Source organism: Antedon mediterranea, chromosome 2, assembly GCF_964355755.1.
Source record: "Antedon mediterranea chromosome 2, ecAntMedi1.1, whole genome shotgun sequence".
NCBI lineage: Eukaryota > Metazoa > Echinodermata > Crinoidea > Comatulida > Antedonidae > Antedon > Antedon mediterranea.
This window is the reverse complement of record NC_092671.1, coordinates 34949791-34963514: the sequence shown is the minus strand read 5'-3', so window position 1 is coordinate 34963514 and position 13724 is coordinate 34949791. Positions and strand designations below refer to the sequence as shown.

At 31.0% G+C, this 13724-nt stretch overlaps 1 protein-coding gene across 2 annotated transcripts in view; it reads left to right on the top strand.

Moving 5' to 3' along the window:
• LOC140040870 (uncharacterized) overlaps nucleotides 1–13724 on the top strand; it is a 229755-nt gene that overhangs the window by 37732 nt on the left and 178299 nt on the right. The gene's annotated exons all lie outside the window — the stretch shown is intronic.

The window sequence follows — 13724 nt, the reverse complement described above, 5'->3', positions numbered from 1 at the left end:
CTTCACCAATTGACCATTACTTCTGTCTCTAGCTACTCTTTGCCATGCAATGCCACCATGTGTTAATTATTTCATATATTTTAATAAAATATTTCCAAGCGATTTTATTGCAGCACCAACCAGGAAGAGTGTAATTTTACTATTCCCTGATCTTATAATATTTATGCTACGTAGACTAATTACCAATTAGGAAATATTAGATGCAATTTATCTACACAATCAACCGGTAATTGTTGCAGGTTTATCGCGTCTAAGTTTAATAGGCCTATTTCAATATGCGTAGGGGGTGGGGGAAGGGGATTAAGAAGAAAAACGATTTTTTAAAGTAATAATAATACAGGTTATCAACGGATGTAATAAAAACAAGTATTCTTGGTAAAATAAATATAAATGTAAAATAAATTGAATTATTATTTTGTGTGAAACTTGAGTTAACACTATCGAAGCCATTTTGGTTTAAACGAGAATAAACTGCCTATAAGTAGAGTTCTTCTAGTCTTTATACACCGTAAACTAAAGTGTGCTAGTGTAGATTTCTGAGAACTTGTTTTCTGTTTTCTGCCGAAGTTTGTCTTTGACTGCACTGGCTTTGGAAAACCTTTCTTTGAAAAACTTGTCTTTTACTTGTCTTCTCTTACTAGAGGCTGACTTGTCCATCTGCAGATTAACATGCCTACAACAAAAGTGATTTGATTGGCTGTGTTCACCACACATCAGCAAACTAGTTTGTCAAAAAACATTTGTTGCAAACTTGAGCAAACTCCGATTTAGGCCCTATTTACATTATAAAACTTTATATGACAAATAATGTGATATGCCCATATATGGGCATGATGATGTCATATAACTACCATATTTGGGCATATCAGTATACTACCTTATGTGGGCACATCACACTTATTTTTAATCAAACTAGTTTGACAGTGTAGACAGAGCTTTAGTCAAAACAAGTTTTACTAGTGCAGATCAGTTGAAAAATTGCAGAAAACAAGTTTGCAGAAGTGAGCTGCACTAGCAAACTTTGCAGACATGAATTTAAAGTGAATGAAAGGTAAAGTGTGCTAAGTGCAGACATGGCTTAAGTTCTGCTAGCCAGTTTTCTGCAGTTTGCAGAAGTTTTCAACTGGAAAAATGTTGGAAATTAGTTTTTTCTTAAGTTTGCTATATAATGTGGACTAGGTCGTGGTGAGGTCGTCGACTCAACAAATAACGGTAGAACATCCGGGTATCCGTGTAGAAAAGAACTTTCAGCGAAAACATCATTATTATTATTATTATTACATTATTATAAACAATTTTTGATATATAATACAGAAAGCAAGTATTAGGTGAGGTCGTCGACTTCATTTCTTATAAATATTCAATCTGATAAAAAAAAAACAGCGAGTTAATGACATGTATCAAAGTAACTTTCCCAGAAAACATCAACCACCTGACGATTTTAAAACTAAGCCGATATATATACACATTGACATGGTATTATTTATTATAAACAACTTGACAAGACGGAAAGCATGTATTGGGTTACAGTGTGCAAATAATGGGTAAAACAACAACGGGCTAAAGTCATTCGTCTATAAAAGCAACTTTCCCTGAAAACATCAGCCAGAGATCCACAAGGTATACTATACAAGATACTATCAATTCTAAGCATCTTAACAAGGCGGAAAGCAAGTATTATTTCAAAGCAGAAAATCATCAATATTCAAGGTAATATTTATATTATATATTTATATGATAGTGTTTTTCGACAGCTTGGTCTTTCTGACTGTTATTTTCATTTGATATTGCTTTTCCCGATAGATTTTTGATATCTCATCTCAAGTTATTACTAAGATAAAAGGATTATAGGCTAAATATTGTCGTTTAGTTGTGTTTTCTATCGTTGAAACTTCTTTGGAACACCCCTATTAAGGGACACCTTACAGAAATACGAGAGGCAGTTTATGCTTTACACTACAGCCAACACCAAATTGTTGATGCAACCCCTATTAATGGGACACCTTACAGAAATACGAGAGGCAATTTATGCTTTACACTACAGCCAACACCAAATTGTTGATGCAACCCCTATTAAGGGACACCTTACAGAAATACGAGAGGCAATTTATGCTTTACACTACAGCCAACACCAAATTGTTGATGCAACCCCTATTAAGGGACACCTTACAGAAATACGAGAGGCAATTTATGCTTTACACTACAGCCAACACCAAATTGTTGATGCAACCCCTATTAAGGGACACCTTACAGAAATAATACGAGAGGCACTTTATGCTTTACACTACAGCCAACACCAAATTGTTGATGCAACCCCTATTAAGGGACACCTTACAGAAATAATACGAGAGGCACTTTATGCTTTACACTACAGCCAACACAAATTGTTGATGCAACCCCTATTAAGGGACACCTTACAGAAATAATACGAGAGGCACTTTATGCTTTACACTACAGCCAACACAAATTGTTGCTGCAACCCGTATTAATGGAACAACATAGTTTTCATTAATAAAACGTTGGCTGCTAAATTTTCCATTCTTCTCAATTTCTTGAGTCCAGGTCAATTTGTTCATTTTGGTATATTTGTTTTTGTTTTTTCTGCCGCAAACCCATATTAAGAGGTCAATAGATTTCTGGTTAGTGGACATTAAGGAAACACTTTTTGGGCCTCGAATGTGTTTGTGGTTTCATTTTTTTATAATTGCAACTAACACTAAATTTTAAAAACAGTTTTTTAATATAATAGTAAAATGAAGTTTGCCCTTATTGAATGATGTATTTAATTTATGTTTTTTAGTTCTCACTTTTATTTACTGTGTATTACCATTATTGTGTGGTTCTCAATTTTTGATGTTATTTTATGCTATTTTTTTAAAACATTTTAAATATTTTAAGTACCTTTTACTAATGTAAAAAATTGTCAAAATTCAGTTTTTCTGTGAAGATAATTTTAATAAATATACCATTATGAATGAATGAATGAATGAACCATGTTTAAAGGCCTATTTACACTAGGACGATAACGATCGACGATAAATAGACAAATATGCATTTATGTTTTAGTTATTTTCTATTTTACAAATTATTTTTTCTTTATTAAGGGTGGAAGATAAATAAGTAAATAATCGTATTTAAGTAAATTTAGAAAAAAAAACAACTAATTAACGAAGAGTGCAATTTGAGTTATTTTCTATAAACAAATTGTTTAGTTATTTTCTATTTACATATTATTTAGTTATTTTCTATTTATTTTTTGTAATTGTTTTATATTTTACAATTTGTTTTTGTTTATTAAGGGTTGAAGATGAATAAGTTGTTCTTTTTATCAATGCTTCTTGTACTGATTGCGTTATCGGCAGCAAGACCTGGAAGTAAGATTAATTTTGTATAGGCCTAATTATAATAATTTGTGTAATATTTTAATGCAATGTATGTAAATTATCAATTGATTTATAATTATTGTTGATACACCATTATGAAACAAGTTGTTCTGTCATGAGATAAAAACAAAATGGGAAAAATTAATGACAAATTTCCTAGCGTAATAGTGTAGTGGTAATCCTATTTATGGCACTGTAGTTCGATGTTACACATTTAACCGATTATAATACACTACAAGTTGGGTTATAAAAACCTTAACATCACATATAAAACATCATTATTTTTTCAACCTTTAAATTAAGCAACCAAATAAAAAAAGTTGTAGACGTAGACCTAAAAGTACAAATCATCAATTAACCATAATAATTAAAGCTCTGTCTACACTTTCAAACTAGTTTGACAAAAAAGTGTGATGTGCCCAAATATGGTAGTGATATGCTCAAATATGGTAGTGATATGACATCATCATATCCATATTTGGGTACATCGCATTTTCTTGTCACATACAGTTTGATAGTATAGACATAGCCTAAGACCAATTTTGAAAGAAATTCATTACAACAATGCCCTGTTAGCATAGCAATATTGTGTGTGAAACTAATCAATATTTACAATACTGATAGGGAATGATGAGACAACATCTAACGAAGATGCAGATCCGGCTCAACTCAACTCTGGAGGAAACAGCAATGAAAACGGTAATTATTTGGATTCGTCCCTAAAATGAATAAAGTCTTTACATTCTTCTTAGCGATGTCTCACTGGAATTTCTAAAACATTTACATTAAGGATATATTGTTGCCCTGAAAAAATTCTTACAACATTTTTTGTTGAATATGTCATTTTAATGTCACATAATATTCACATTGACAAAAAATTGGATCGAAAAAATGAGTTACCTGGAAAAATGTGATTTAAAGGCCAGGTGCGGGCAAAACATTTCTATTGATCATACATTCAAATAATTATCGATCTATAGTTTCCCCTATGTTTCATAATTTTTGGGATTTTATTTTTGTTACACGAGCTTGTTGAAAATAAGCACTTTCTTATCAGTGGGGGGATAGTTCAAATTACACAGTAAAATCTCTATTCTTTTGTACACAAATTTTGTAAATAGAGAGGCATTTTAAAAAGCTACGAAAAATAAACAGTGTGGTAAAAAAAATTTTCAGATGACTAAGTATAGGTAATATAACTTGAATATTACATTTCTGGAATTTTTATTCAACTTCAAATTTTTATTTTCATGCTATAGCAAAAATTATCCACCGTATATCCACCATCTTTTTTCACCTTCTAGGGAGTCACAAGACATGTTATTACATTAGGTTAACTACCTAACTACTGAAAAAAGGTCTTCCTGGTTTTTATGGAAGAATTTTGCAAAATTTTGTATTTGGCCATATTAAGGGAAATTCATGTTTTTTCGTCTTGATTTCTGTTACAAATATTTGATTTATGTACAATTAACCAAATATTATATTTAAAATTCATGCCTGTACCTGAGCTTTAAAGCAAAAAATAGTCAAATTGGTTGCAAGAGAATGTAATGAGTTTTTGGTTTATTTATTTGTCATTTGGGTTTTTTTATTCTACTAAAGTGACTAACTTTATTAAAACTACCAAATAACTTATTCAAAGTCTGATTTAATTAATCTTCATTGTTCATGTTTTTGGGGGACAATACACCTTTAAGCGTTATTTTGAATTAATATTATCATACACATATTATTGTCTTTATTTTAGTTGCTGCTGCAGCAAATCCGTTGAAAGTACAAGAAGACGGTAACCAGAATGCCGAGATGACTAGAAAAATTAGATCACCGATTAAAAAAGGAGGCATTTAAGATGCACTGTAGTAATGAAACGCGTATTATATCATTCCATTACGAGGATTAGTCTCATAAATAGCTAGAAACGCCGTCTCCAATCATGTTGTTCATTAACATAATATACTGGGTTGTAAAATTGATCGGCATGTCATCGAGTAAAAATCACTATTCGCTTCCTTACAATAAACGCAAAAATGGACGATTTACATACTGGACATATGAGATACAAAACAATATACGGATTAATTTCAAGTTTAATATATTAATACAGATTCTCCTAGAATGATAGGCCTATGCATAATAATAATATTATATTAATAAAACGTGTACTCTAAAGGTAATAAATAGACATTTAGAAAAAATAAATTTTGATTTTCTTTTTGTTTTTGTGAAAGTCGATTCAACAGTATCAAATCGGTATTGAACTTCGATACTACACAGTGGTCCTCGATTTAAAAGTCTATGCAGTAAATATTTAAAAGAATGTATTATTCAACATCACTACGTCAAATTTAAAAAAAAATGACCAGAAATAATTTAGTGACGTTTAAGTTGGAGGATAAACGCAAAAAGCAATGAACGTATTACATAAAAGATGGCGATTTGACGATTTTAAAACTAAACGGATATACACAGATCCATAAGGCATACTAAAAGATATTAAAGGCCAGGTGCGGGCAAAAAATTTCTATTGATCATACATTCCAATATTTGTCGATCTATAGTTTCCCCTATGTTTCATAATTGTTGGAGTTTTATTTATGTTACACAAGCTTGTTGGAGTCACCAGACATGTTATTACATTAGGTTAACTACCTAACTACTGAAAAAAAGTCTTCTTGGTTTTTATAGAAGAATTTTGCCAAATTTTGTATTTGACCATATTAAGGGAAATTCATATTTTTTCGTCTTGATTTCTGTTACAAATATTTTATTTATGTACAATTAACCAAATATTATATTTAAATTCATGCCTGTACCTGAGCTTTAATAATTCTAAACAACTTGATAAGACGGAAAGCAATTTTCTTAATCACATGTTATTGTTAAGAAGACTAAGCAGACGAAGTCGTTTGGTTAAACCTGAAATGAAAGGTCATAATTATAAATGTAATTTTATTTCTTTTGATAGAGAGAGCATTATAATATTGGAATCCATTTTTGACGTCTTTATTTCAGTTACATTTCTATATAATTGTAGCTGGTCACTATTTTTACAGCGATTGTCCGCTACTGGATACATGTAATATTAATGCAATTATTAATGAAGAGCGTAAATCAGAGAAATCACAAAATTAAATGTTTAGGAATTTAATTAATTACCTATCAATTAAATCGCGAAAATAAATCACAATCATAAAACAATTTATTGTAATTTAATGTTATCATTTTAATTACAACATTGTCCGTTATTTAATCAAGTCAATGTCCTTTTTTTAAAACACTGTAAATATTGTTTGTATTGTGATTTTTACAGTTTTATTGTTAATTTTTTTTAATTTATTTTTTGTTATAATAGATATATATTTAGGTCTATTCGGGGATTATACAAATATTTTTATAATGATCGGGAATAAATCGCAATCAATTTTATTAGTTTTAAAATGTTCTTAATAAAAAAAACTTCTAGAAAGAGGACACCTGTGAGTGAATGAAGCAAAATATATAATTCATCTTTTATTGTCCTAATGACACGTATGACGTCACAATTGTTGCGCGGAATAAAGTTTGTGTACATAACCAATAAACATCAGTATACTACAAGCGTTAGCTCCGACAACACGGTGAAGAGACATCATCTCCTTACTTAGTTGTCCTGTGCTTAGTTTCTTTCCAAAATATTTCGATTATTATTTATCAAACATTATTAGTACTAGATGGTACGCTCCCTTCGCTCGCGTACCATCTAGGTCGTGCCCACAGATGGTTCTCGAATACACAGTAATTTCAGGGTAAAAAATCTGGCGATTTCAAATGCACGTACCGCAGGACTATAACATTGTCGTTTACAGACACAATTATTTATGTAGTCAAACAAAATTAGCACCCTGGGAATTACTTCCGAAAGAGAAACTTACCACAAAATGAGTCCAAATTGTTTATTCATTTAAAGAAACCCAATTAGGTATGGAACGCCGTTTACGCAACATTTCGATGATATGAATTTTATGACGCGGTATGTGAATGAAATGCATCGATATGAATTGAATGGCGCGATATATGAATGAAATGTTTTGAATTGAATGCTTTGAATTTATTGTTTTGAATGAAATGTTTTGAATGAAATGTTTTGAACGAAATGTTTTGAACGAAATGTTTTGAATGAAATATTTTGAATGAAATGTTTGAATTGAATTGAAAAGTCAAACTATTGGCGGCGTATGTCATTCCCGTTCGCGATTTTTTCTCAACCTCTTAGGCCTAAGTCTGGGTACCCTCATCTCCTTTTCAATATACTCTCATCTCCTTTTTAAATATATTCTTTATCCACGTCAGTAACGAAATATTGTTTTCATTTTTGATAGGCCTATAAATAATATACCACTAACGGTGACTAAATATAGTAAAACATTTGCGATTTAATACTTTGTTAAAACTGTCACTGTCATAGTCGATTGAAATATTAAAGTACATGTAACGATACACCACTTCGACGTTTATATTTTTTGTAATTATTAATTAATGCAAACGTTGAGAAGCAACTGTCAGTTTATTTGTATATTACGTGTGTATATATCTAACAGTAGAGTCTACCCATAATCACAGTAATAAAGTTTATTTGTATATATTTTTTTACATCTAACAGTATTCACAGTAAGAAATGTTCGATTCAAATGACGACCAAAAATGGTTAATAGGTATTTGCAGTACTGTATTGTCAAAGTATTGCAAGTTTATTCTCCAAGGGCTCATAAATTTACCTACTTGTGTTAAACCAAACTGGCAGAGTGAAAGATTGGAATGTTTCATTCATCGCAAATCAATACATTTGTAAAAACGTAAATTAAATCTATCAAAATAGTATTTTTTTAAGAAAATCGGCCTGTCTTCAACATTATGGTGCTGTACTCGAGCAGTTCAACCGGTTTTCAGCTATTAAAAACAATTATCGTAGGAGGAGATAGGAAAATGCGAAGCGTCCTCGTATTATTGTGTGCGGGTATTTTTCAAGTTGGACATCCATTAGACAGTGTATACCACGAACGGAAAACACCCCTATTTGGGGCAAATCGTTGAACCTAATTAAAATTCGTTTTAATCGTCAATAACTAATTATATAACTCAATTTAATTAGTAAACAGGGTTACATCCAGGTGGTTAAAATCAGTACCGAAAGTACCCACCAACTTTATATACCATCGAGTAAAAATTCTAGAAGTAAGGCGCGATTTACCGAATTTTGCCCTTACGTAAATTTATATATAGATTATATTTACTATATCTGTCATAAAATAACGCATTATGCCTGTCTTCTTGTGGTGCAACAATACGACTGCCTACGTCGTTAACACGAATAAATAACAAAGGTAAGACTATGATGATATTTCAAATCGAACAGTAAGGCAATACACTTGGTAGATTCCAAGTGAAGTCATAATATGGTCTGGACATAGCATTGAATAATAAAATAACATTTTTAATATTAAAGTAAGAATAATTCTGATTAATAATATTTTTAGAACAAAAATAAGTAAACTAAAGATATGCATAAATCCTACCCTACTTTCTGTCTAATCAAATATTTTGTTTAAATAACCGATTTTGTAACTTTATTTTATATGAAATTATTCATTTCATTGATTTACTACTTATTTAGAAGTGATTGAAATATTAAAGGTATTTTTAAAAGGGGTTTTTCAACGAATTATTTGGAATTATTATAACGTAACTAGGTTCCTACTAGAGGAGGGAATTGTTTTGATATGTTACTATAGAGATTAAATCTGCCTAGTTACTTTACTACGCGCACAAATTACAGAATGACGTGTGCGATGCGCATGATGTAATGTGTATTATAGTGTGCGCGCTGGGGCGGTGACGACTTGTTGTTGAAAGATGAAACAATTGTTAACGTCATGAAATTCTATTGGTTAAAATTGACGAATCCCAACAATCAATAAGCATAAGGTTTTGATTGGTGGACCCATATGGGACACATAACTTGCAGCCAATGATGATCGACGTAAAATACACACACAGCCATAGTAGTGTACAGTGTGTATATGTCTGATGATGTTATTAATGTAACATATGTTGGTATATTTTTAGTTTCACCATTGCCAAAGAAAGATGGTGAATATGAATCAGTACAACAGTCTAAATTATGCTTGTTGCAACACAGATACTTCAAAGTTCAAAAAACATTTATTTATTCAACAATGGCATTATACAGTATGATATAATTATAGGTGTGTACATAAATGAAACCTAGTAATAAGCCATCATTTGGGGTCTTCTCTAGAGGAAAACAAGTTTCTTGTCTCGAGAAAGACCCCAGAAACAATACACATACATTTAAACTAATACAATTTACTACATAAAATAATAAATAAAAACAAAAACGATGAAATAAAAATAGATACTTTCAGTGTACTACAATCATAATAATATTAAAATTAGTATAAAGAAATAAGATATTTTTTTAAAATTTTTCCGAAAAGTATAAAGAGATTTAAAATGCTTTAGTTTGTCATCAAGATCATTCCATATTCGCGGTCCTGAGACAGAAATAAAATATTCGGAAATTTTCAGTCTAAAAGGAGGTACATCAAGATGCTGAAATTTATTGTCGATACGTAAATTGTACTTGTGTGATTTTGTATGATGACTTAATAGATTAGACATTGTCACAGGGAGTTTGGTATTAAAGAATTGAAAAATAAAGGAAGCAATTTGTGTTGTAAATAGATCATGTAGAAATATTGAGTTTTTTAAGTAAATGTTGGGAAGGGGCGAGATAGTGAGAGAAAGTAATAATGTGGGCAGCACGTTTAATTTGTTTATTAAGTTTTTATAAATTTGATGGGTAGTTGGCTGCCCAAATAATGTTGCAATAAAGAAGATGAGGTTGTATAAGGGTGTTATATAAAAAGAGTAAGATATGTTGTGGAAAAAAGTGTCTCAATTTACAAAGGATGCCAATTACTTTAGATATCTTGTTAGATACATACGCTTGATGGCTGGTCCATCTCAAGTATTCATGTAAATAAACTCCGAGGAATAGTACTTCGGGTTACGTTCAATAATATTATTGTTAATGTAAATATTAAGATTAGAGAAATCAATTTGTCTTTGATGAGTACGAAATAAAATGTAATTAGTTTTCTGTACATTAACAATAAGCTTATTTGAGGTGAACCAGTCAGTAATTTTATTTAGTTCAGTGTTGACGGTGTTATATAAGACATTGATATCAGAATGAGAATACAAAATCGTAGTATCATCAGAGCAAAGGATATGACTTTCAGAGTGTCACTTGATAGAAAGATCATTTACATAAATTAAAAATAGTAGTGGTCCTAAAACCGACCCTTGAGGCACTCCGCAATTTACAGCCTCCACTGATGATTTAAATGAGCCTAACGCAACATACTGTTTACGGTTTACTAAATAACTTTCAAACCAGTTTAATGCAATTCCTCTAATGCCATAATTAAGTCTATAAAAACGGAGAGTAAAAATTGTTTATTGTCAAGAGATGAGGTGATGTTTTTAACAAGATCCAGAATTGCATGGGATGTGGAATGGTTATGACGGAAGCCATATTGGTGAGTATAAAGAATGTTGAATTTAGTAAGGTAATCATAGAGTCGCTGGTGCATGAGTTTTTCTAAGATCTTAGAAAAAGCACTAAGAAGGGAGATAGGCCTGTAATTTTTAACTTGTCCTTGTCACCTTTCTTAAAGATTGGAAAAACTTTAGCTATTTTTAATAAACATGGAAATACACCAGATGAGAATGAACAATTTATAGAGAAGGTAATGTGGTCAATTATGTACGGCAGTATTCGTTTGATCGTACGTGAAGTGATATTATCGTCACCAGATCCTTTATTAGGATTTAAATTGTTGACAATAATTATTATTTCTTCTTTTGTAACAGGATTTATAAAAAAGGATTGAGAAATTGGATTAGGTAAATATGAGATTGGGTCAATATGAGGGTCAGGCATAGAATTATTTAAATTTGAATCAATTGTTGAAAAGTACTTATTAAATGAATCGCATATTTCTTTAGTTGATGTAATTGTTTCAAAACCGTTATTTATGAGGGATGGAAAGTTGTTTCGATTTTCTGGTCTTAATACAGAATTTATTATAGCCCAGGTCTTTTTAAGGTTACATTTTACATTTTGAAATGTTGATATATAATGCATTCTTTTGGCGGTTCGACAGAGTTTAGTATACATATTTTTAAAATTTTTGTATATACTTTTATGTTGAATATCATGAGAATAAATTTATTTTTATAAAGTTTTTGTTTCTTTTTGCTACTTTTAATTAAGCCAGCTGTCATCCAAGACTGTTTTGCTTTCATTTTATTTGATACATTATATTTATTTTTAATATGTTTATTATGAATTTTATAGAATGTGTTAAGAAATTTATCAATCGTAAACCTCAGACCAATTTTCCTCAACCAAATCACCACACAAAGCATCAATATCTAATATACGAGATGGTACATTGTCGGTGTCAGTATGGTATACTTTTTCATCTACTATATGAAAGATAGGAAGGTGGTCGGATATATAAAAAATAAATACACCAGAATGTATTTTTGTATCAATAATATTGGTGTAAAAATGGTCAATCAAGGTGGCGGTATTCGGTGTGATTCGAGTATGTTTTGAAATTGTTGAATAAAATGAGCGAAAAAGTAACATATCAATATAATTATTAGTTTGAATATGATTTTGATATTTTATGATATCAATATTTATATCGCCCATGATATGACAGGGTTTATGTTCAGAATTTATTTTATTTAAGAGTTCATCGAAGGATTTGGAGAAATGATCAATATTACCATCTGGAGGACGGTAAATTACACCAACGATTGTATTTCTTTTATTTTGATGTACTATTTCTAGAAAAAGGGAATCATATGGTTGAGAAATCGATAGATCAAGACGGACTCTAACATTAAAATCGTTTTTTACGAAAAAAAGCTACGCCACTACCTTTACCAGACTGCCTATTTTTAAATATAAATGAATAATTATGCAAGAAGGGAGTAGGTGACGTGTCATTCAACCACGTCTCAGAGAGACCAATAATAGAAAATTTTAAATTAATTGAATTTAAAAATAGTTCAAGGGAATCAGTTTTATTTGTAACGCTTCTAATGTTAACATGAAAGAGAGAAATTAGGGAATTTGAAACATTTCTAAAAGTGGTATTAAAATGATTAGTGTCATAATATATACAATCCTCGAGTGTCGAATTTCTAGAATTTAATTGGTTGGCAAGAGGCTCGGAATGTTCATCAAATTTATCATATTCAGTATGAGCAAGGGGGTTTATAATAATGTTAGATATATCACTATAGTTAATAGTATCAGAATCTATAGTAAAATCATGGAATGGGAGATGACAAAAATAATTCTCATACATCATTTTGACAACGATTTAACAATTTGAGAAGCATCACTGAATATAAAGTAAATGGTAATAGAAAACAATATAGTAAATAATAACAATAATAATAATACATTAACAAAACAGAAAAACAAGATATGATAAGAGTGCATTTACAGAAGTAAATTAAAACAGGAGCTCCCAATATAATAATACGATGTAATATAGTAATAATGAACAGCTAACGGAAAAACGATATCATTGCATATTTTAAAATAATATAATTATGTAAAGTCGAGGGAAAAAAAGTTCTTCTTGGATAGATGAAGCTGGATAGAGTTCATCATTGTGCAAACAGGTTACTACTTAAACGCATGTGGGATACCAGTTGATGAACGCCATTTCCCGGCTCTGAACTTAAGCTTGATTCCTTGATCATACAGGGCTTTAACTTGGGTCTTCCACTTGTTCTTCTCTTGCCTGTCCGTGCGGGTTAGGTCGTCTATAATGTAGGCACCTGGACTAGCGAGTTTATGTCGGTTTTTGAGGATTTCTACTTTGTCAACATATGATAGCACTTTAAAGAGTATATGGGGCGGCTTTCCTTGGAATCCTAGACCGTCTAGACAGTCCTTCTTCACGATTTGTAAGTCAACATTTAATCATATTTCTTATCTAAAGCTTGGTTCCCACTAGAACGTAACGCAAGGACGTAAACGCAACGCAAGCGTTTTAACCAATGACAAGCGAAGTTATAGACAGTTAGCAATCACAAGCGAATAAGCCATCGCTTGTGATTGGTCAATTCACTTGCGTTGCGTTACGTCCTTGCGTTGCGTCGCTAGTGGGAACCACGCTTAAAGCTCTGTCCATCACAGCAAGTCAATCAGCTTGTACCTGCTCTCCCATAGTTGTGTACAAAATA